General features: G+C 43.8%; 14 non-coding genes across 14 annotated transcripts; 2 read left to right on the forward strand and 12 right to left on the reverse strand.

Moving 5' to 3' along the window:
• The first annotated feature begins 4,521 nt into the window (after window positions 1-4,521).
• On the forward strand, window positions 4,522-4,597 carry trnaf-gaa (transfer RNA phenylalanine (anticodon GAA)). Its single transcript has one exon. It is a non-coding gene; the product is annotated as a tRNA-Phe (tRNA).
• Window positions 4,598-4,705: 108 nt separating this feature from the next.
• Window positions 4,706-4,777, forward strand: trnaq-cug (transfer RNA glutamine (anticodon CUG)). Its single transcript has one exon. It is a non-coding gene; the product is annotated as a tRNA-Gln (tRNA).
• Window positions 4,778-9,422: 4,645 nt separating this feature from the next.
• trnal-uag (transfer RNA leucine (anticodon UAG)) lies at window positions 9,423-9,504 on the reverse strand. Its single transcript has one exon. It is a non-coding gene; the product is annotated as a tRNA-Leu (tRNA).
• An 849-nt stretch (window positions 9,505-10,353) lies between these two features.
• On the reverse strand, window positions 10,354-10,435 carry trnal-uaa (transfer RNA leucine (anticodon UAA)). Its single transcript has one exon. It is a non-coding gene; the product is annotated as a tRNA-Leu (tRNA).
• Window positions 10,436-13,241: 2,806 nt separating this feature from the next.
• Window positions 13,242-13,315, reverse strand: trnat-agu (transfer RNA threonine (anticodon AGU)). Its single transcript has one exon. It is a non-coding gene; the product is annotated as a tRNA-Thr (tRNA).
• Window positions 13,316-13,499: 184 nt separating this feature from the next.
• trnar-ucu (transfer RNA arginine (anticodon UCU)) lies at window positions 13,500-13,589 on the reverse strand. The gene is given in 2 exon segments: window positions 13,500-13,535; window positions 13,553-13,589. It is a non-coding gene; the product is annotated as a tRNA-Arg (tRNA).
• Window positions 13,590-13,709: 120 nt separating this feature from the next.
• On the reverse strand, window positions 13,710-13,783 carry trnat-agu (transfer RNA threonine (anticodon AGU)). The gene has a single exon. It is a non-coding gene; the product is annotated as a tRNA-Thr (tRNA).
• Window positions 13,784-15,084: 1,301 nt separating this feature from the next.
• On the reverse strand, window positions 15,085-15,174 carry trnar-ucu (transfer RNA arginine (anticodon UCU)). Its single transcript is given in 2 exon segments — window positions 15,085-15,120; window positions 15,138-15,174. It is a non-coding gene; the product is annotated as a tRNA-Arg (tRNA).
• A 120-nt stretch (window positions 15,175-15,294) lies between these two features.
• trnat-agu (transfer RNA threonine (anticodon AGU)) lies at window positions 15,295-15,368 on the reverse strand. Its single transcript has one exon. It is a non-coding gene; the product is annotated as a tRNA-Thr (tRNA).
• A 362-nt stretch (window positions 15,369-15,730) lies between these two features.
• trnat-ugu (transfer RNA threonine (anticodon UGU)) lies at window positions 15,731-15,804 on the reverse strand. Its single transcript has one exon. It is a non-coding gene; the product is annotated as a tRNA-Thr (tRNA).
• A 538-nt stretch (window positions 15,805-16,342) lies between these two features.
• Window positions 16,343-16,432, reverse strand: trnar-ucu (transfer RNA arginine (anticodon UCU)). Its single transcript is given in 2 exon segments — window positions 16,343-16,378; window positions 16,396-16,432. It is a non-coding gene; the product is annotated as a tRNA-Arg (tRNA).
• A 113-nt stretch (window positions 16,433-16,545) lies between these two features.
• trnat-ugu (transfer RNA threonine (anticodon UGU)) lies at window positions 16,546-16,619 on the reverse strand. The gene has a single exon. It is a non-coding gene; the product is annotated as a tRNA-Thr (tRNA).
• Window positions 16,620-17,045: 426 nt separating this feature from the next.
• Window positions 17,046-17,118, reverse strand: trnat-cgu (transfer RNA threonine (anticodon CGU)). The gene has a single exon. It is a non-coding gene; the product is annotated as a tRNA-Thr (tRNA).
• A 394-nt stretch (window positions 17,119-17,512) lies between these two features.
• On the reverse strand, window positions 17,513-17,586 carry trnat-agu (transfer RNA threonine (anticodon AGU)). The gene has a single exon. It is a non-coding gene; the product is annotated as a tRNA-Thr (tRNA).
• Window positions 17,587-23,954: the final 6,368 nt, after the last annotated feature.

The following is a 23,954-nucleotide window of genomic DNA, read 5'->3' on the forward strand; positions in this document are numbered from 1 at the left end:
GAGCGGAGGACTGAAGGCATCTCAGTGGTCATCCTTAGGTCTCTTGGTTTCACCCTGCTTGTTGCGAGATTATTGTCAGCACCTGCTCAGATAAGTAGACAATCTTCTGCGTTGCACTTCAAATGTGTGATTGTTATTTCGCTTCCTCTGTGGTGGGAAACAGTTGAAGTGCACGTCACCTCCAGGTCGGAAGACAACAGCTAAGGCGTCCTATATGGTCTAGCGGTTAGGATTCCAGGTTTTCACCCAGGTGGCCCAGGTTCAACTCCAGGTATGGGAATTTCCATTTTCTCAATTGGCTATTTTCAAATGAAAAAGCTGCTGTTTCACAGTGTGGCTCTGTCGAGTCAGCTGTGTAGGAGGTCAAACAAATACCCACTTATCTCGTTTATCAGCATTTCTTGGCACCTTCTACATTTTAACTCCTTTGCACAATCCAAATTCAAGTGAGCAAACAGTAGTTACCTTGTATTATATTGTGCTTCCTGAGTCTCAGGCAACAAGTGCTGGACACAAAGTGCTGCGTTCTAGGTGCCGACAACTGAAAAGTACAGAAGGTACAGCTGGGATTTTTTTACGAGATGTCTTTACAGTGTCTTGACGTTTTTACCTTGGTAGCCGTCGAAAAGCTCAGTTGATAGAGCGGAGGACTGTAGGCATCTAACTGGTTATCCTTAGGTCGCTGGTTCGCATCCATCTCGAAGGAAGCATCATTTTAAGCCTTGGAGACCCTCATAGCCCAGTGTTTTCAAGGTCCCATGAAAAAATAGCAAGAGGGCGTCCAAAACCGCATTCCCTGACCGGGAATATAACCCAGGCCGCAGTGGTGAGATTGCCAAATCCTAGCCACTAGACCACCAGGGAGCACATGCTCGTGAATGTTTTTCCGTGGGAGCTTGGGGTGCCAGCAAGATGTGTATCCTTAATAGAGGCAGTCTGTCCGAAGGTACATGAACAGTTACCTGCAAGTAAATGGGGCCCTGCCGCGAAAAACTTTTCAGATGTTTTTTTATCTGAATGTAGAGCTAAGTCTTATGTATTACTGTGATGTTAGGCTGAATGTTCAGCATCATTAGTCATTATTCATTTTTAGTCAAGCATTCATATAACACATCTTGTAACCTTGTTCTCCAGTAATGAAATAAAAACTGCACATGTTCATCATTTGCTTGAAATAATACCAACAGCAGTTATGCTAATCCTTCTCCTTCTGCTTTCCTGTTTCTCCCTCCAAGCGATGCACATCCTAAAGTAACTAGAGATTATAGTAGCTCTAGTTTGGATCCAGGATAACCTGTGTAGACTTACGATGACACCAACACTCATGAGGACTTCAGATGATGGCAAATAAACATGGACATACAAACTACCAAATGTGATGTATTGTAATCACTGCATAAATTTGCAGATTTTTCAACCCACTTTGTATTGTTACAATATTGGCAATATATGTGAACAGACAATGTTTACTCTTTTCAGAGTTACTCATATTGATATATCCCCATCTATTTGTCCACAGAACTCTGCTAGATAATGTTTTGCATCATTCACATATTGTTAATTTACAAATATTATAGATATTTTACCAGTACAAAGTGGGCTGACAATCTTCTGATTGATTGTAACATTGGTACATGCATTTTCTGTAAAGCTTCTTTGAAATTGTAAACATTTTAAAAATGGCTAAACCTATAAGACAGTTAACTTGGGATTTATTGTGGTAAAACCATCATGTCATGTTGCCATCAAATCATGTTTTTTTTTTCAAACTAAGGTTTTGATATAAAGTAGTTTGGTGGTTGCCTATGGTTTTAAAAAAACATGGGAACATTTTATAATATGGATTACTACTATGCAAGTAAGTAGAGTAAGACTCTGTTGAGTGAGCTTCTCTGGCGGGCCTCAACATTTTGGGGTCAGAAAATTGTAGCTGCTCGCCACACAGCTTTCGTCCCTTGGTGGGCTTGAACCACCAACCTTTGACTTAACAGCCGAACACGGCAACCGGTGGCTTGCGCACATCGGTCCGTTTAACTCAGAATTAAAGTGCAAAAGCGTGTCAAAACTAATGAGCGTCACGCTCATTTTCAGAAAACCCCCTTCGGAAAAGGGTGAGGAAGTTTTCACTTTTCTCATGAAGATCCCAGCACTATTGTCACAGGTCGGGGGGTCAAGCCAGACTGCACCCACCCCTGAAACCCAGGACCACCTCGAGGAGCGTACCAGGAAAACCAGACAGACGAGAGAGTAAAAGTTTGACAAGGTTTATTTAGTTAAAATCAATTAAAAGTCTCAGTGCTAATTCTGTGTCTCCCAACCAGAACGGGATCGGACGCCGGGAGGGCGTGGAGTTCTCTTTGGCAGCTCGTCCCTGTACGTGGCCGGTAAGGGAGAAGAGGAGTCGGCCACCCGTCCACTGAGTGGGGGAGTATCCTGGTAAGTAGAACTTATTCCTTGCATCGTCTGGACCAAAGCATCTATATTTCTGATGTCCACCTCCCTTCACAGCCACATCACATACGGCGCTTGGCCCGGAGGATCCTGCAAGCTGCACAGCAGAGCAAGTTAATACACGTACACACAATCTTCCAGCAGGTAGGGAGAATCTTCACACGGAACGCCTGGGTTTTTGTTACGGTGACAGTGGTAGGCTTTCGAGGTGGTGAGCGTATGGCATTAACTCTGTATATATTCCCCATACTCTGTAACTTCACTTCAAGCAATTATTGTGCAAACACACCACTTCAGGCACTGCATATCCACTCTCAGTGCAAATAGAGCCAGCACTCACCCAACGCTTGCTCCTTCCACTGTCGGGCTGGATCGGGTCTCACCAAATAGCGAGGAAGTGTGAATGCCTCCTTACTGACCCGGGGACCGAGCGCTTCTCGCCCACACTCGAAGGAGAAGACAGGAGTTCAAATGATCACTTAATCCACGCACAACACAACCCTCGTGATCAATCCACTTCACAACTTTATATCAGTCTCAGTGCAGGTGCATGCATTCAATCGAATTCCAAGATCATATTACTTATCTTCCCTCCGATGATGATGGCGCTGCTTGGTCTTCACTTGGTCCTCATAACTCACTCTCTTTCCGTCCTCAATATCTCCACTCGATGGCCGTTATATCTGTCACACAGCCGAACAGCCGAACCCCACAACAATCTTCAGATACCTTCGCACGCCAGCCCAACCGTCAAAGGAATCCACTTCTCTCAGGGGAACACATCCGAAGAAAGGACAACCAGGAAGAACAACCAGGAGAACGAACAACCAGTAGGGGTCACCAACTTCATGGTCTCTGTACTTCCTTTTTATATGGTTACTCCGCCTCCACAATCCTCTCACAGATCCCAACATCAAACTCTCCGCACCAGATGTCAATCCGTCATTAGCGTTGTTATGGTGACATAATGCGCAACCCGGAAGTGGACCGGTGTTACAGCGACACCGTCCCGGGTGGGAACACAATTCCAGCGGGACTTAGTTCCGCTTCCCTTTCGTCACCCCGTGACACTATGCCTGTTGCCCGGCCCCTTTAAAAAGGGACAAACGTACTGCAATTTGTTCAAAAAGAGCCATACCAGGCACTTCTTCAGCTGTTCTTTAGAATGTTTAAACCCAGCTCATCCAACTAATTGGACAGCGGCAAAGAAAAGGCTTAACTCCCCGTCGGGGAATCATTTTGGAGGGGGCATGGCAGTAGAAGCCACCGATGCCACTGGTGTGAGATGGTGGTCTAGTTTGTTAAACCACTGAACTAGTAAATCAAAGGTTGCTTGTTCGATCCCAGCATCCACTAGCAGTGTGTCCTTGAGCAAGCCACTTTACTCCACATTGCTCCAGGGGGATTGTCCCTGTAAAATAAGTGCACTGTGGCCTTTTCTTTAGTTTACTGCAGAGTAATGGAAAGTCTTTCCCCACAAACATTGACCTAGCAGTCCACCGGCAGTTTTTGGGCGCAACCGATTCAGGGGCTTACCACTGCCATTGCGAGGAGAGACGAGGGGCACTGAAGGCTTTTTGTGACTGAATATATGAACAGGAATCAACACGGAGACCTTTCTCTGCAGCGGTGAGCCTCAATAGGTAGCATAGGGAGGGCTAAGTCACACGAAGGAAGCTCCAAAAGCCTCTAATATGGAGAATAAGGCCGTCATTCCCTCTACCTCTCGAATGCCAAGCGAGCGCTCTGCCATTTGAGCAAATTCCCGCGCATTATCTGAAATAGCTTTTGGCTCAATGAAACTGTGCACACGGGGAAAATGCTTACACAAAGCGCCTTGAAATCACAATCGCTGCACATGGCACTATCGCAATCCAGATCATGAAAGAAGGAGACCCATGGCCGGGTAGCTCAGTTGGCTAGAGCGTGGTGCTAATAACGCCAAGGTCGCGTGTTCGATCCCTGTACGGGCGAAGGGCTTTTCTCTGGCATTCTTTCCATAATTCAGGGCTTCAGCGCCAGGGGTCGTCCGCGGACTACGATTCGCAAGTCAAGAAGTCTGCAAACGTGGCCGAAATAGCTCAGTTGGGAGAGCGTTAGACTGAAGATCTAAAAGTCCCTGGTTCGATCCCGGTTCGATCCGGTTCGATCCCTCTGTCCAATGCTTTGCTCTAGTTATAGTGGAGTTCTTGCATTCACAAGACCGTGTGCTCTTTTCTTCGGAATCTGGCATGTCGAAAACAGCTTCACATTGGGTTTCATGGTGTAATGGATAGCACTCTGGACTCTGAATCCAGCGATCCGAGTTCAAATCTCAGTGAGACCTCTCATTGGAAGCCTACACTTTTTCGAGGGGGACAAGTAAGGGAAGTTGGGTAAACGGTGGACAAAACCCCATTCATATTGATTGCCATTGGACGACTAGGGGTGCGAAGGGATCGTATGCCTCATTTGGACGCCCAATTCGCGCACTTTGCGATGGCGAGTGGCACTTTTTCCCTTATCGTAGTTTAGGGTCCATTTTTCGTCAAAGGCATCGTGCGGACACCACAAGGGGTGGTAAAGTACTGCAAAATGTACCATTTTGCCGTGAAACACCTAAACATCCCCCTAACTGCCTAATCTTCATCACTGTGTCCAAAAGGTGCCTTTCGCGTCCCCTAACCACCTAACTCTACCACAGTCTTCCTCTCGTCCGTTGAGCACCTAGAGTTGGCAGTTTGAAGCACCTTGCTGCCTATTGATGGCGCTACACCGCGAAAGTGCCGAAACGCGCCCTCGTGGGGTATCTGACAAAAAGTCGTTGAATATGCATGCCGCCCGCGCCAGGCGTGCGCGGGCACTCAGAGGTCCAAGCGAGCTATCGAGATGTACGAAAAATAATGAAAAATATTTTACTTCGCGTCTCGACCTAGCTCCCTCGGTATGTCGTCGAGAGCCACGTGGCGCAACTTTCTGTTAGGTTTCAGGCTCCTGGGGCCTACGCGGGTCGTACGGGAGGCTCTGACACGCACAACCTATTCTGGTGTCCTCATAGGTGGCCATCGTACGATGACCCCAGAACTGACCGTGGAGGTTCGAATGACCCCAATTCAAGTTCTATATCTAGTCACAGCCCCCTAGTTCATTTCCTAGCATACGGAGTGCGTACGGCCACGTTATTTGCTATATTGCCCGTTTTGAGTTCCATGTGAGACGTTCATTTTTTGGGAATATTTTTTGTGATTTTTTTCGAGCACTTTCCCTACAGTGAGGGCTATGGGCTTTTAATATGTGTTGCTTACTGATGTCAAGGACTAGTATTCGAAGCCCCAAAGCTTTTGCAGAAAATTAAAGCATAATTATGCATAAAAAGCTGGGCAGAGATATAATTCTTTCAAAAGTCCACTTGTATGCAAAATAAGCATTTTAACAGCCTGAATTGTGTAATATATCTTTTTGGGGTGCTTCTAGAATGCATATCTGTGAGATTGTCACACGAAAACTGTTCAAAGTCTGAAAATGAACCCTTTTCAGGCAAAAGGCCCAATGATAACAACGGGAGGAACAGAGATGTATGAAAAATAATGAAAAATATTTAACTTTGCTTCTCGACCTAGCTCCCTCAGTATGTTGTCGAGGGCCACGTGACGCAACATTCTGTTAGGTTTCAGGCTCCTGGGGCCTGCGTGGGCCGTACGGTAGCCTCTGACACGTGCAACCTATCCCATTCATTTCATAGGCTCATGATGGACACTGCCGCAGAATGGTCCGATTGGCCTAATTTTCACGTATGTGGCCCGTCACAGGCCCCCGGGTCGGGTCTTGGAGTTCCGCGCCCCTCCGACCTATTTGACCGCTCGGTTTGCCAGAAAAGACACCGACAGCCTACAAATAGTCTACTAATGTACGCTCAAGAATTCAGGGGTCAAAAGGTCACAGGGCCTGGATATGCGAAAAGTTTGACCGCCAGGGGCTCCCCTATCTGGATCTCGAGTTCCTTGTCTCTAGACACTTCCCGAGACCCATTTCTTCCTGGAATTATTTGCCAATCCCTTAGCCTAACCCCTTATCCATAGAGAACAATGGGAGGAAGAGAGATGTATGAAAAGGAAGAAAAAATATTTGATAGCACGTCACCAACTAGCCCTTTAGGTATGTTGTCAAGGGCTACTAGACGCAACTTTCTGCTAAGTGTTGGGCTCCTGGGGCATGCGCGGGCCGTACGGGAGCCTCTGACATGCACAACCTATTCTGGTGTCCTCATAGGTGGCTATCGTACGATGACCCCAGAACTGACCCCGGAGGTTCAAATGACCCCAATTCACATTCTATATCTAGTCACGGCCCCTTCGTTCGTTTCCTAGCATACGGAGTGCGTACGGCCACGTTATTTGCTATATTGCCTGTTTTGGGTTCCATGTGAGACGTTCATTTTTTGGGAATATTTTTTGTGATTTTTTTCCAGCTCTTTCCCTACTGTGAGGGCTATGGGCTTTGAATATGTGTTGCTTACTGATGTGAAGGACTAGTATTCGAAGCCCCAAAGCTTTTGCAGAAAATTAAAGCATAAATATGAATAAAAAGCTGGGCAGAGACATATTTCTATCAAAAGTCCACTTGTATGCAAAATAAGCACTTTAACAGCCTGAATTGTGTAATATATCTTTATGGGGTGCTTCTAGAATGCATATCTGTGAGATTGTCACACGAAAGTTGTTAAAAGTCTTAAAATGAACTTTTTCAGGCCCACAGCCCATAGAGATCAACGAGAGGAAATGGCATGCATGAAAAATAAGGAAAAATATTTAACTTTGCGTCACGACCTAGCCCCCTGGGTATATCGACGAGGGCCACGTGCCGCAACTTTATGTTAGGTTTCGGGCTCCTGTGGCCTGCGCGGGCCGTACGGGAGCCTCTGACACGCGTAACTTATTCTGGTGTGCTCATAGGTGGCTATCGTACGATGACCCAGTGAATTATTTATGAATATTTTTGGGGATTTTTTTTCGAGCACTTGCCCTACTGTGAGGGCTATGGGCTTTGAATATGTGTTGCTTAATGATGTGGAGGACCAGCATTCGAAGCCCCATGCCACACATAACTTGTTTGACAGGACATCAATAGGTAAATGATGGACACACTGTTATTAAGCTTAAAAAGTGTGTTATAACGCTGTAATTAACAGGTAAAAACAGATATAGGCATTGTCCATGGTTTACCTAGGAGGTCCCCATTAAATAACTTACAAATGTACATGCCACAGATAACTTATTTGACAGGGTCTCCATAGGTAAATAATGGACAAACCAATATTAAGCTTATTAAAGGTTCTATAATGCTGTTATTAACAGGTATGGGCAAATAAGACAAATGCATCCCACTCATAACACTTTTGACACATTACCCGTAGGTTTGAAATGCACACACCTTGTTTAGGCTTATGGGGCACAACTGTGAGCTGTAAAGCACATCACTACGAAGCCCAGTGTCTCTTTTGTGCTTTACAGTTGGTTTGAGGTTAATAACTCATTGAAAATTATCACAACTAGGCATTGTCCATTATTTACCTACGAGGTCCCCATTAAATAAGTTAGGAATGTACATACCACAGATAACTTATTTGACAGGGTCTCCATAGGAAGAAAATGGACACCGATATTAATCTTAATAAAGGTATTATAACGCTGTAACTGACAAGTAAAAACACATAGGCATTGTCCATTATTTACCTACGAGGTCCCCATTAAATAAGTTAGGAATGTACATGCCACAGACAACTTATTTGACAGGGCTTCAATAGGTAAACGATGGACAAACCGATATTAAGCTTAATAAACGTGTTATAACGCTGAAATTAACAGGTAAAACAGATATAGGCTTTGTCCATGGTTTACCTACGAGGTCCCCATTAAATAAGTTAGTAATGTACATGCCACACATAACTTATTTCACAGGGTCTACATAGGTAAATAATGGACACACCGTTTTTATGCTTCTGGAGCACAAAGATGAGCTTTAAAGTACATCATCACGAAGGACCATGTCTCTAAGGCTCTCTGCAGCTGGTTTAGGCTGTATAACTCATTGCCGAAGTAAACAAGACCACTGGACTGGGTTCTCGCCCTGTGCACCAGTCGGGGCCGCTTTCGAATAAATCGCAGGTGTAAGAAAACTAGGTTTGGATACACATTTCGCTTTTATGACTCGAAATTCAAAGTGAAGGGCTCTTGGGTGTTTGGGCGTGCGTCGCACCGCCACTAGGGGCATATCGGCTCGAATATGGCCAGTCGGCACCGATACGGAACGGGAGTCGGCGGCCGGCAACGAGAACGCCACGTCTCGGGTTCTTTGGGGCTTCGGGGGGCGTCCGGGGCTTCGGGTGGGCCTCCGATGCATTTAGGCTGCAAGGCGGATGCATAGACGTTTTGTGGACGGAGGCGTGTCCATTGGGATGCCCCGCCCAAAATAGGTGGCAAGGGGGATGCGTAGGTGATTCGTGTACGCCGGGTGCGGAGCCGGGCCCTAGGCTGCAAGGGGACGTTTAGGCTTCATTCTGACTGCCCACTCGCCACCTGATCGACGCGCGAGAAATAGGTTACAGGCGTACGTGCAGTCGCCCTCTGGCTGCTTCGCCTCGTATTGCCCCTAACCTTGTTTCCGTGGGGCGCTTTTTGGGCATTTTTCGCGGGGTCCCCGGGCGGTGTGGGAGCGGCGAGACACTGCGAATCGCGTTCGGGCAACTTCCCCTTCGTTTCGGGACCGTCGCGCGACCTGGGAAAAATCTGGGGGCGCTTGCGCGCAGCGTCCATTTGGTGCCGTCCATTTCGCGTCATTTAAGTTACCCAATACATCTGATGGCCTAAGGCTTGTTGAGTACAGCAGGTGAGTGCAGGTTCATCCCTCATCAAACACACCCTAACCAGCTAAAGTGGCTCTGGAGGTAAGACGAAAACTAGACTCACAACGATCCAAGCATAGCAAAGACCCACTGGCAGCGGTGGGATTTGAACCCACGCCTCCAAAGAGACTGGAGCCTAAATCCAGCGCCTTAGACCGCTCGGCCACGCTACCTCAAAAAGGCACATTGTGCCGCCGGTTTCCACCATTGTGTTTTACAGTAGGCCCGCTGTGACATTTCGCAGACAGTCAAGACCTTACAGTGTTCTGTCGGCTTAGGGTTCAGTGCACCTTTCTGATGCAGGGGTGTTCAGTCCTATATCTGGAGGCGATGCCATCTGTTGATTGCAGTTCATCAAGTACACTTGAACCGGGTAACGGGCTCTGGGAGCTGAAAGTCAGACGTGTTTCAAACACTGCCCTGAAAGCTCATCTTTGGTCTTTTATCTGGCCGTGCTTTCCTTAAGGTCCCTGCAAAGAAAACATTTTTAAAAATCACATAAAAGGCTATAAAGTATGTAAACATTGTTTTACTACATTGTTGTATACCTAGTTGCATCGACAACCCATCGAGCACTCCTGTACCGGTCAATTTGTATTATATCAACAACACGTGCCATCTGTTTCAGAGTCGCTCTTAAACATTTGTAAAATCACATAAAAGGCTATAAAGTATGTAGACATTGTTTTACATTAAATGTTTACTACATTGTTGTATACCTAGTTGCACCGACAACCCATCGAGCACTCTTGTACCGGTCAATTTGTGTTATATCAACAACACGTGCCATCTGTTGCAGATTCGCTCTTAAACATTTGTAAAATCAACTAAAAGGCTATAAAGTATTTACACATTGTTTTACTGCATTGTTATGAACCTAGTTGCATCGACAACCCATCGAGCACTCCTGTACCGGTCAATTTGTGTTATATCAACAACACGTGCCATCTGTTGCAGAGTCGCTCCTAAAGAAAAACGTGGTAGTCTATAAAGGCTTGATCTTCTTCTCTCTCTCAAGCAGCCGTAGTCGGCAAGATTTGAACCTGCGCGGGGAGACCCCAGTGGATTTTAAGTCCATCGCCTTAAGCACTCGGCCACGACTACAACAGGTTCCAGGCCCTCTGGGTTTCGGTCGTGCTGCAAGAGGACGATGTCAAAAAGGGAGAGGCAGGACTTCAATTAGACGTGGTGCCCTGCCGTGACCCGGATTCGAACCAGGGTTGCTGCGACCACAACGCAGAGTACTAATCACTATACGATCACGGCTAGCTAACATGCCTCCGGCAAAGTTTCGCTACCAGGACTGAGTCACTAGATCTGCAGGGAGAAGATTGGCAGCTTTTGCTGAGGTCTCACGGAATTCCTTACGCATGTGCTCGATGAAAACCCTGCTCAAAGCCAATGTGCAGACCTACAACGCACGAGCAAACTGTTTATTTAATTTTTATCAACAGAGGGAGGGCCAAGAAGAGCTCACAAGGTAAAGGAGACTAACAAAGTGGAAACACATGGACCCTCAGATTAAAAGTCTGATGCTCTACCGACTGAGCTATCCGGGCTCTTGAGTTGCAGCGACGTGTTCTAAGTGTAGGCTCTCGGGTTGGGGCATGCCAGGGATTGTTACCGCCCCACTCTTTGACCTTTGTCCGAAAACTTTGAAGCTGTCAGGCGAACACAAGTGAATTTCATCTGTTTACGTGCAGGAAAAGTGTTGTACTTGTGGAACGAGGAACCACATAGAAGGTGGAGGGTCTTTGTAATGATAACGTAAGACAATGGTAGGTTAACAACTAGGTTTCAGTAAACCTCAAGTTAAAGTAGCATTTGCTGCTTTCACACTGACAACTGGCCAACGGTACACAATGAGCCAAAGGTCAATACAACCAAGGCAAAGCGGAAAATAAATATAACAAATTGCCTATTTCTGAAACGTTAATGTGATTGCACACACACACGTACTATAAAGAGAAGATTTGGGGAGAGAGAATTTTTCTTGCTTAGCCTTATTTTGAAAATTGCCCAACAATACTGGAGGATAACCCTTTTCAAGAAACTACAAGAAAAGGGCAAGGAAACGAACCACCTTACATATCCACACTGGTTTATTGAAAATGCAAGTTACACAGCAAAAAAAAACTTGTGGAATCTTAAGTGACAACTTGATTGTCTCTGATTGTGAAATGTCCTGCATCACGTTGCTCTGGGTAAAAGCAATGCACACACCATATGGGAGATTCTTGTCATGTGTGTCCAGGTTCCATAGCGAGGAGAGACAAGGGGCACTGAAGGCTTTTTGTGACTGAATATATGAACAGGAATCAACACGAAGACCTTTTCCTGCAGCGGTGAGCCTCGACAGGTAGCATAGGGAGTGCTAAGTCGCACGAAGGAAGCTCCAAAAGCGGCCCCAGGGGTCGTTCGCAGACTACCATTCGCAAGTCAAAAAGTCTGCAAATATGGCTGAAATAGCTCAGTTGAGATAGCGTTAGACTAAAGATCTAAAGATCCCTGCTTTGATCCCGGGTGTCAGAAAACGTGCCTCTGTCCAATGCTTTGCTCTAGTTATAGTGGAGCTCTTGCATTCACAAGACCGTGCGCTCTTTTCTTTGGGATCTGGCATGTCGAAAACAGCTTCACATTGGGTTTCATGGTGTAATGGTTAGCACTCTGGACTCTGAATCCAGAAGCTCCAAAAGCCAAAGCTCCAAAAGCCTCTTATATGGAGAATGCGGGCGTCATTACCACTACTTCTCGAATGCCAAGCGAGCGCTCTACAATTTGAGCTAATTCCCGCGCGTTATCTGAAAAAGACGCACATTGCTTTGGCTCAATGAAACGGGGCACACGGGGGGAAAATACTTTTCCAAAGCGCCTGGAAATCACAATCGCTGCACAACGCTCGGCTCGTTGGTCTAGGGGTATGATTCTCGCTTTGGGTGCGAGAATCATACCCTACTTCAATCGTTCTTTGTCCTAACACGTTTAAGCTGTCAGGCAAACACAAGTGAATTTCATCTATGTTTACGTGCAGGAAAAGTGTTGTCCTTGTGGAAAGAGGAACCACATAGAAGATGGAGGGTCTTTGTAATGATAATGTAAGACAATGGTAGGTTAACAACTAGGTTTCAGTAAACCTCAAGTTAAAGTAGCATTTTCTGCTTTCACACTGACAACAGGCCAACAGTACACAATGCGCCAAAGGTCAAAACACCCAAGGGAAAGCGAAAAAAAAACATAACAAATTGCCCATTTCTGAACCTTCTCGTTTGGCTCTCATCGGGGGCGGTCGCATTTTCACTCTCCCCGTCCTTGCCCATATCTTCCCTGCTTTCTTTCCTGTCTTGTCTTGTCTCATCTATTGAGAGACTCTCTCTGCACTGCTCTCGAAACTTGGAAATTATGGATCTGATCAACTCGTCACTTAGCGCAATTGACACCATTTTCTCGACGAGAAACAAAGGTTCGGGTGAACCTGAATGCTCTGACGGAACGTTCGCAGCTGGCTACACGATGGACGCGTGGGAGAGATGGCGGATCATGTGACTGAAAAGTAACAAAGGGGCAAAAACTCACAGTAAAATGGAGCTAAACATGCAAAGGAATTGTTTAAGAGTTATTGAATGTGTGTACCCTCTTCATGTAGCAACATATCCTTCCCTAGTCACGATTTTTAGGACTTTTCTGAAAACTAAATCAATCACGACTCTGGTGGGACTCGAACCCACAACCTTCAAATGCCCACATTACTCAATAGAGAAGTCCAATGCGCTATCCATTGCGCCAAAGAGTCTTGAATGCTGTTACTGTCCCTGTTCATGAATGATCAGGCGCATGACAAAACTATTCCCAGGAGAACGGAATAAATCTGTCTACAAAGACAAGGGAGTAGTAAACAAAGAGCACACACACTAGGCACCGCTGGGATTTGAACCCAGGATCTCTTGTTTACTAGACAGGCACTTTGACCAGCTGAGCCACGGCGCCTACGCCCAATGCCTGCAGATCATGTGACTGAAAAGTAACAAAGAGGCAAAAACTCACAGTAAACTGGAGGAAAACATGCAAAGGGATGTTTAAGAGTTATTGAATGTGTGTACCCTCTTCATGTAGCAACATATCCTTCCCTAGGAGGGATTTTTAGGGAGTTTTCTGCAAACTTAATCAACCACGACTCTGGTGGGACTCGAACCCACAACCTTTGAATACCCACATTTCTCAATCTAGAAGTCCAATGCGCTATCCATTGCGCCATAGAGCCTTGAATGCTGTTCCTGTCCCTGTTCATCAGCCATCAGGGGCAAGAAAAAACTATTCCCAGGAGAACGGAATAAATCTGTCTACAAAGACAAGGGAGTAGTAAACAAAGAGCACACACACTAGGCACCGCTGGGATTTGAACCCAGGATCTCCTGTTTACTAGACAGGCACTTTGACCAGCTAAGCCACGGCGCCATCACCCTGAACGATCACAGCACGTGTAACTGAATAAACGAAAGGGGCCAAAACATGATGACAAAGTATCATGTTGATGCAGAAGGCAGTCGACAGGTTGAAGCCCCATCTCTAGCAACTACAAGGTGTGCAGTGTTTTTTTCTCAACGTTTAGAGAATATATTTTACCCCTGCACGCCACACATTATTCCTACGTCACGTTGCACACGCATCCAGCTTTTGCGAGGATTAATGCCCATCCATCATCTCTTAAATATTTCCAAACTTTGCAGTTTAAACGGGGTAATGAGTAAAACTACATGTCGAGGGGCAATGGCTAGGTTTCCCTAGTCTAAAGATCACAAAGGAATCACACAAACTTCCCAGGCACCGCTGGGATTTGAAGCCAGGATCTCCAGTTTAAAAGACAGGCGCTTTGACCAGCTAAGCAACGGCACCAACTCCAAAAAGCGGTTTTAACGGGGTAATGAGTAAAGCTACATGTCGAGGGGCAATGGCTAGGTTTCCCTAGTCTAAAGATCACAAAGGAATCACACAAACTTCCCAGGCACTGCTGGGATTTGAAGCCAGGATCTCCTGTTTACAAGACAGGCGCTTTGACCAGCTATGCAACGGCGCCAACTCTAAAAAGCGGTTTTGTGATGACTGTGACTGACCAGTTACAAAGGGGAAAACAAACAATTAAAGAGAGATGGGAATCATGGAAGAGGTCTCCTTTGACAGGGGTATGGGAACCAAGGTCCACACTGGGGCAGAGTCAGTCATGAATAGATCAATTCATTTCAAAACCGTCACGGTCTTCATTTTTGATACAACAATTACAGTTTGTGAACTTGACAAAATATTTTTTAACTGAAACTTGCCACACAAGTCCGATTTTTCTGTGGACTGCTTGACATCCACCATCACTTTTATGCTGCAATACTGTGCAGGTAAGCAGGAAGTGATGAGCAAGTTCACTTCTTGGGTGTTTCTGGAATATTTAAAATAACAAAGCCCTTCTTTCAAATACGAAAAGATGTGTAACAAGAAGCGCCAAGGCACTAGGCTCCGCTGGGATTTGAACCCAGGATCTCCTGTTTACGAGACAGGTGCTTTGTAAGCTAAGCCACGGCGACTACGCCCAATGCCTGCAGATCATGTGACTGAAAAGTAACAATGGGGCAAAAACTCACAGTAAACTGGAGGAAAACATGCAAAGGGATGTTTAAGAGTTATTGAATGTGTGTACCCTCTTCATGTAGCAACATATCCTTCCCTAGTCACGATTTTAGGGAGTTTTCTGCAAACTTAATCAACCACGACTCTGGTGAGACTCGAACCCACAACCTTTGAATACCCACATTTCTCAATCTAGAAGTCCAATGCGCTATCCATTGCGCCACAGAGCCTTGAATGCTGTTCCTGTCCCTGTTCATCAGCCATCACGCGCAAGACAAAACTATTCCCAGGAGAACGGAATAAATCTGTCTACAAAGACAAGGGAGTAGTAAACAAAGAGCACACACACTAGGCACCGCTGGTATTTGAACCCAGGATCTCCTGTTTACTAGACAGGCACTTTGACCAGCTAAGCCACGGCGCCATCACCCGGAATGATCACAGCACGTGTAACTGAAAAAACGAAAGGGGCCAAAACATGATGACAAAGTATCAAGTTGATGCAGAAGGCAGTCGACAGGTTGAAGCCCCATCTCTAGCAACTGAAAGGTGTGCAGTATTTTCCTCAACGTTTAGAGTATATCTTTTACCCCTGCACGCCACACATTATTCCTACGTCACGCTGCACACGCATCCAGCTTTTGCGAGGATTAATGCCCATCCATCATCTCTTAAATATTTCCAAACTTTGCAGTTTAAACGGGGTAATGAGTAAAACTACATGTCGAGGGGCAATGGCTAGGTTTCCCTAGTCTAAAGATCACAAAGAAATCACACAAACTTCCCAGGCACCGCTGGGATTTGAACCCAGGATCTCCTGTTTACAAGACAGGCGCTTTGACCAGCTAAGCCACGGCGCCAACTCCAAAAAGCGGTTTTGTGATGACTGTGACTGACCAGTTACAAAGGGGAAAACAAACAATTAAGGAGAGATGGGAATCATGGAAGAGGTCTCCTTTGACAGGGGTATGGGAACCAAGGTCCACACTGGGGCAGAGTCAGTCATGAATAGATCAGTTTATTTCAAAACCGTCACGGTCTTCATTTTTGATACAACAATTACAGTTTGTGAACTTGACAAAATGTTTTTTAACTGAAACTTGCCACACAAGTCCGATTTTTCTGTGGACTGCTTGACATCCACCATCACTTCAGTGCTGCAATACTGTGCAGGTAAGCAGGATCTGATGAGCAAGTTCACTTCTTGGGTGTTTCTGGAACATTTAAAATAACAAAACCCTTCTTTCAATTAAGAAAAGATGTGCAACAAGAAGCGCAAAGGCACTAGGCTTCGCTGGGATTTGAACCCAGGATCTCCTGTTTACGAGACAGGTGCTTTGCCATCTAAGCCATGGCGCCTACGCCCAATGGGGAGTTTTCTGCAAACTAAATCAACCACGACTCTGGTGGGACTCGAACCCACAACCTTTGAATGCCAACATTACTCAATCTAGAAGTCCAATGCGCTATCCATTGCGCCACAGAGCCTTGAATGCTGTTCCTGTCCCTGTTCATCAGGCGTCAGGCGCATGACAAAACTATTCCCAGGAGAACGGAATAAATCTGTCTACAAAGACAAGTAAACAAAGAGCACACACACTAGGCACCGCTGGGATTTGAACCAAGGATCTCCTGTTTACAAGACAGGCGCTTTGACCAGCTAAGCCACGGCGCCAACTCCAAAAAGCGGTTTTATGATGACTGTGACTGACCAGTTACAAAGGGGAAAACAAACAATTAAGGAGAGATGGGAATCATGGAAGAGGTCTCCTTTGACAGGGGTATGGGAACCGAGGTCCACACTGGGGCAGAGTCAGTCATTAATAGATCAGTTTATTTCAAAACCGTCACGGTCTTCATTTTTGAAACAACAATTACAGTTTGTGAACTTGACAAAATGTTTTTTAACTGAAACTTGCCACACAAGTCCGATTTTTCTGTGGACTGCTTGACATCCACCATCACTTCAGTGCTGCAATACTGTGCAGGTAAGCAGGATGTGATGAGCAAGTTCACTTCTTGGGTGTTTCTGGAACATTTAAAATAACAAAACCCTTCTTTCAAATACGAAAAGATGTGCTACAAGAAGCGCCAAGGCACTAGGCTCCGCTGGGATTTGATCCCAGGATCTCCTGTTTACGAGACAGGTGCTTTGCCAGCTAAGCCACGGCGCCTACGCCCAATGCCTGCAGATCATGTGACTGAAAAGTATCAAAGGGGCAAAAACTCACAGTAAAATAGAGGAAAACATGCAAAAGGACTGTTTAAGGGTTATTGAATCTGTGTACCCTCTTCATGTAGCAACATATCCTTCCCTAGTCACGATTTTGGGGAGTCTTCTTCAAACTAAATCAACCACGACTCTGGTGGGACTCGAACCCACAACCTTTGAATGCACACATTACTCAATGTAGAAGTCCAATGCGCTATCCATTATGCCACAGATCCTTGAATGCTGTTCCTGTCCCTGTTCATCAGGAATAAGGCGCATGACAAAACTATTCCCAGGAGAACGGAATAAATCTGTCTACAAAGACAAGGGAGTAGTAAACAAAGAGCACACACACTAGGCACCGCTGGGATTTGAACCCAGGATCTCCTGTTTACTAGACAGGCACTTTGACCAGCTAAGCCACGGCGCCATCACCCGGAATGATCACAGCACGTGTAACTGAAAAAACGAAAGGGGCCAAAACATGATGACAAAGTATCAAGTTGATGCAGAAGGCAGTTGACAGGTTGAAGCCCCATCTCTAGCAACTGAAAGGTGTGCAGTATTTTCCTCAACGTTTAGAGAATATCTTTTACCCCTGCACGCCACACATTATTCCTACGTCACGTTGCACACGCATGCAAAGGGATTGTTTAAGAGTTATTGAATGTGTGTACCCTCTTCATGTAGCAACATATCCTTCCCTAGTCACGATTTTGGGGAGTTTTCTGCAAACTAAATCAACCATGACTCTGGCGCCCAACACTACAAATGTAAATGTAGTGTTATCATATACTGTGTGTCAAAAAGTTTGATTGATTTATGTACACCTGTCAAATTTTCTGTCCACCCTCATTTAATCTTCTCAGTCTCAACCATCCTCAGGGGAACCCCTACACCTTTTTTTGTCTTTTTTTGTCAGTGTTATTAAACACTGTTTTAGCAGCCAAAAGAAAACTGGAATTTCACATATGTACACTATATACACTAAAGCAAACACTGATCACAATAACAGTGACTTTAAACAACAATAACACATCAAGTCATGGATGTTATGCTGCAGTCCCTGTGAAGCAGAAGTGGTAATCATCTTCAGTATTCTGACATATTTCCAAGATGAATAGTGGGTGTAGATCATGTTTATCACTGTGAATTGCTGGGATGAATAAAAAGAGGATGTTCCCGTAAGTTTACGGTAGTTTGCTGGCAACCACAGCTGCCGGTATTTTTCCGTAATAACTACGGAATTTGTATCTTCTCTTTTCTTTTCTGATATTAAATGTTTTATGGGTCACCACAATGCTGAAGAGTGGAGTCTGTGTTTAAGTCAAGGTCCGGCAATGAGATGCTGATGTCATGCTGCATGTTGCTTTGTTTAAAATGTTTTTAATAATTAATTACAAAGAAATAAATTAAGTAAAAGTAATGTTTTCACTTTTATGCATTTGTACCAAGTTTTCATGTTATAAAAAGAAATGCTGTTAATATAAAAGACTTAAATGTATCAAGTTCATACACGGCTAGAAGTTTGTGCCCTGAGTTTTAAACTGCAAAGCTGTTTACGTTCTTTTCCTGTATTTTTTACGGAATTTTATTGGCTACCACAGCTGCTGGTATTTTCCTGTAAAAATAACGGAACATTTTTTACAGTGTACTGTAAAAGAAACTTAAATTCAAATATAGTGCATATAGGAGGGAAAAATGATATTAAGATGTTTTTAAAATTTAGTAGAGGGTATAACCAACCAAAATTGCCTCCATGGAAATGAAACGTAAGTGTGACCACAAGAGGAGCACATCTAGGAATAGGGAGGAGGAACACCGATGTTCATCTCATACAAGGCAGTGTAGCACACCTTTACATTATCAAGTTGATCAATAACTTCATCATTCAAGCACTGAATGCTCTTCACACTGTGGAGAGACCAGAGTACATTGATTTATTCAGATAGAATTACCCTCCATGCATTTGATGTCTAGAATAACATTGGGAAGCGTGCTTGATGATAAGTATATTACAATGAAAAGTACGAAACCCAGTCTTCCGCATGACAGGCGGAGACACTTTCCACTATACTAACGAGGACAGGCATGCAGCGGTGTCTGTTTTGCCGAACTGCTGGTGGCGACGTTGTGCCCGAATGCAACCTATAACTCGTTGCATCCACATTTGAAAAGAAATACTTGAGGTTCTTTGGGGTCACATTCAAATAATTCAAACAAAAGTAAGTGGCAAATGGATCCAATGAATTGCTGTTCGGGATTTTGGATGTGTGCAGGAGCAAGGCTGAAAGCTGGGATCATAAGAATGTTGTGGTGAAATGAGGGGTTCGTTGATGATTAAATTTGGATATATGAAACAGTAGGCAGTCGGTAAGAACTGAGTGAGATGGATTCTTAAATCAGAATTAAGCACTCGACAAAGGTTTGAATGATGTCCGATATACTGAAGAGCTTGGTGGATATACAGATGTGGTTTTCTGCAACAAGTTAAACCAAGAACAAACTTAATCACATGAATATACAACGTTTTCCCATTAAACATATCTTAAACACTGCAACACTGTAACACAATTACCACATAACATTACTAATTCAATATATATAAGAGGTAATTATCCTCTTAATGTCTGCAAGAGGGCCCTACTAGCACGCAAATGTTGTATAGTGGCAGCTTTCCGGACTGAACATGGGCTCCCACATGTCCAATAATAATGCGGATAGGCAATACTAACAGTTTAAATATAAACATCTTACAACAAACAGCATGGAAGCATTAAGGAATGTACAGAATCGAGCATATTATATCAACAGAGCTTTCTGCATAATAACGAGAGATATGAACAGCTATCACTTACTTCACATTTACGCACACTGTAACCCAATAAAGTCACTAGCTCAGTTGTATCTGAGTGGATTAGAGTACATTTACATTCACATTTAGTCATTTAAAAGACACTTTTATCCAAAGCGACTTACAGGTGGGGTAGGCAATGGAAGCAATTGGGACAGCATAAGTACAACAAAAGCATAAGTGCAATCAAAAAGAAGGCTGGTCTCATATAACCTAACACAGTATACAGAGCTAAGTTAGTTTTAAGTTTTAAGTTCGCTAAGTAGAGAAGAAATAGAAGTCAGAAAAGATCAGTCAGATGTTGATGGAAGAGATGTGTTTTTAGACGTTTCTTGAAGATGACTACAGAATCTGCAGATCTTGTAGCAGCAGGCAAATCATTCCACATAGGCGGAACAGATCTGGAGAAGGTACGAGAGAGAGATTTTTTACCTTTTTGGGATGCCACCACAAGTGGTTCCAAGTTGGCGATTGCACCGGTTTTTTGATGGACGAGAACTTCAACTCTTTAGCCCCTCCCAGATGGAATGTTTAGGGAGGTGCCCGCACCAAAGATTTCCCCCTTAAACATTGCGGTGCGACAAAGGAAGCATGCTGGTTTGAGAACAGGTGGGTGTAGCTCGAGTTTCTCTTGATCTAAGCATTAAAACGTCGGCCTTTTCCAAAAGATTACTGTGGAGTGAAATCACTGTGAGTTCAACATACAACATAACCATTTGGACGGCTCCGGTCACAGCAGGCCTTGGTGATCGTGTTAGGAATCAGAGAGTTTAAGAATCCGCCTTTGTCCAATTGCCTCTGCAAAACAACATAGACTCCCTCTCTAAACAAAAACAGGTGAAAATGGTGGAGAAGGCTCAGTCGCCCTACTGCTTCCAAAGAAAATATAAACTTTATTTGCCTCTAACCTGAGCGTTGTGTTTTCACTCTGGGACAGATTAACTGAAGTCTGTCAACGTTATTTTATTTCTTTATTAATTTATGTCTGTTATAACCCATCTGCCGCCCCTAGACATAGAGGGGAATGTAACAAGTGGGGCCTCGCCCTGGATAAGATGTCTCCGTGTCTATGCCAACATTATCAATGACATGCTCGAAGGCTGCACTCATAAAACCATCATTGCAACCCTTGTTGTCATACTTGGAGGAACAGTCCACCTAGTTCTAAGGACTGAGGTCCATCAGCTTTCCTATTGTTTTCTTCAGTTGACCCTCAAGAGCCCCAACAGAGCTGAATGCCCAACATGAACCACATTGGTGACTTGACAACAGAAGAGATTCTGCGAGCGTACGCTGTGACCCGTGTTCCTCTCTTGGCTTCAGGAGGCAAACGGCTAAATTTGTGGGCTCCTCTGGGGATTCAGTCCCAGACTATGTTGACTGTAGAAAAAAGGGATATGTGTCCAGTGTGAAAGTGCAGGTGCGTGTGGTTCATGTTGAGCATTCAGCTCTGTTGGGGCTCTTGAGGTTCAACTAAAGAAAACAACAGGAAACCTGATGGACCTCAGTTGTTTCTTTACTTTCTTTTGTCCATTTTTCAGATGAGCCAGAGCTCTCTTAAACCTTAGTCAGCTACTTTTTGTTTGTTAGTTTGGCAATACTTTCTCCTGAAGAGATGCATCCTAGAAATAATTGTATTTACCAGGTTATTGTAAATATAAGCCTCTTTATTTGCCTCCATGTTAAGCGTTGTGTTTTCACTCTGGGACAGATGAACTGAAGTGTCAACGTTATTTTATTTATTTATTCATTTATCTTTGTTACAACCTCTCTGCCGCCCCTAGACAGAGAGGGGAATGTAACAAATGCACAGTACACTTTTTATTTATGGGTTGCCAAACATTGACAAATAGGTAACTTTCACTTTTGTTTAGAAGAATGAAAGAGTATACATTGGGCATTTGCCTGAAATGCAAAGCACTTGTTTTTCTGTCTATAAAGATGCAAAACTATTTTCCAGAAGTGTATGTGGAGTACAGGGACCATAACATCAGGAGTCATTGGAGAACAATCTGCTGGACATTTCTTAGAAAGATTCTGTGTGTATTATTCTTTATTGATGCCACACTTGTAATTAATCAACTAACCAGTCAAACTAGTGTTCAAGAGCTTGATGGAAATCCACCCAGAGCATCTATGTCAAGTGGAGTCTAGGAAGTATAATGAATAAACAAAATATCCCAAATCAGCACTAACCGGTTATGTAACCAGGGATGGCCAAGTACACATATCCTTCGTTCAAGTAGAAGTACAGATACTAATGTTTAAAATACATTTGAACTACATTGCAGTACTGATTAAACTTGTTTACTCAATTTAAACTAAAATATGGGCTGTCACATGTACTAAAGTAAAACGTTGGCATTACTACACGTTTTAGAGTCATGTTTGTAACAGGCCCTCACCTCATATTAAAGCAATAAGCCCCAAAGGGCAGTGGGTTACAGTTTCTCACATTTATTATACATTATAACATCTAAGGGTGTTGTAGCACAACAGAGTGTCTAAAACCCCCTTTGCAGTTATAAAATGTACTGTAACCCTGCTTCGTGGGGCTTATTGCTTTTATAAAATGGTTATTCCACATGCGTGGAAAGGTTTTATAAAATAAAGTGAATAAAATGATAATTAACCTATGTAATATGGTCAGCCGTTATGAATCAGGATATTTTATAACGGCTTAGAACTCTGCTAAACCAATCAGAATCATGGACCAGAACTGACCGTTTTATAACAAAACATTTATATTTACATTTGGTCATTTAGCAGACACTCAAAAAAGCAAGAACAATGCCTGTTGAGAGAAAGTGAGAAGGTTAGTGTTATCTAAGTATTCGCAGAAGAAATGGGTTTTAAGTCGTTTTTTAATGTACTTAGGAATTAAATGGAGTTAGGAAGAATGTTCCACCAGGAAGGAGTTGTGGAGGAGAATGAGCGGAAAAGAGATTTACTGCCATTACTGCTGAGAAGGCAAAACAAGTAGGCATGGGCCAGTATGAGATTCTGACGGTGTGATAACCTTGAGCAAAACTACCACGTTTTCACGGCATTACTATTACATATTTACAATGTGTTATTTAAAAAAAAAGCTTAGTTTAGCTCGCTAAACACAATATGTTTTATTTTTAACAAACATATAGAACATTCTGGAACAGTAAAACGTCAGGTTAAATAATTTGAGAGTTCTTCTTAATTAAATTAAAATAAATGCAGTCAGTTAAGTGAGCCTTAACCTGTAGCTCAACAATAATCAGAAGTGCAGAACATAAAAGTTTCTTTTAAAAATAATTTTAAAAGAAAAAAATCCAGTTACTTCACGGGCAGCTCAACAAATAAAAAAAATCTGTAAAAAAGCAGTCATCGAACCTGCAGCTGAGCAATGTTCTTGGAGACATGCTCACTTTCTACACATTTATTTTTCACTCCAAGTTATAATGCAGGAATGTAAGTATGTTCACCTTGTTCAAACTAGTTCACGTTGGGCTTGTTGATTAGCCATGTTATTTGCCTCGGTAGAAAGCCAAATAGTATTTATTCTGACTTGATTACGTTTTTAAGGTGCTAGCGTCTGTTTTACATTATAATCCTATGGTGTAAATGCTTTCATGTAGCTCAGTGGTGAGAGCATTGCATTAACGATGCAATATTGCAGGTTCGATCCCTGGGGATTGTTCATACTTAGAAACAAAATGTATAGGATAATGCACTGTAAATCGCTTTGGATAGATGCGTCTGCCAAATACGTGAATGTCCTGAGCGCTTTTTTAAATGTCAGCGCCGACATCTTTTTCTGCAGCTCTGAGCGTCTGTTGAGGTTGAAAAAAGTTTAACGTTTCTGTAGAAAAAAACACTCTTTTTCACAGCTAACCAATGACAGAGACCAGTCGTTTCAAGAACAACATGCAAGGAACGTGAATGGTCGAGAAGATTAAATGGAGGCCGAA

This window comes from Triplophysa dalaica, chromosome 5, assembly GCF_015846415.1.
Source record: "Triplophysa dalaica isolate WHDGS20190420 chromosome 5, ASM1584641v1, whole genome shotgun sequence".
In the NCBI taxonomy this organism is placed as follows: domain Eukaryota; kingdom Metazoa; phylum Chordata; class Actinopteri; order Cypriniformes; family Nemacheilidae; genus Triplophysa; species Triplophysa dalaica.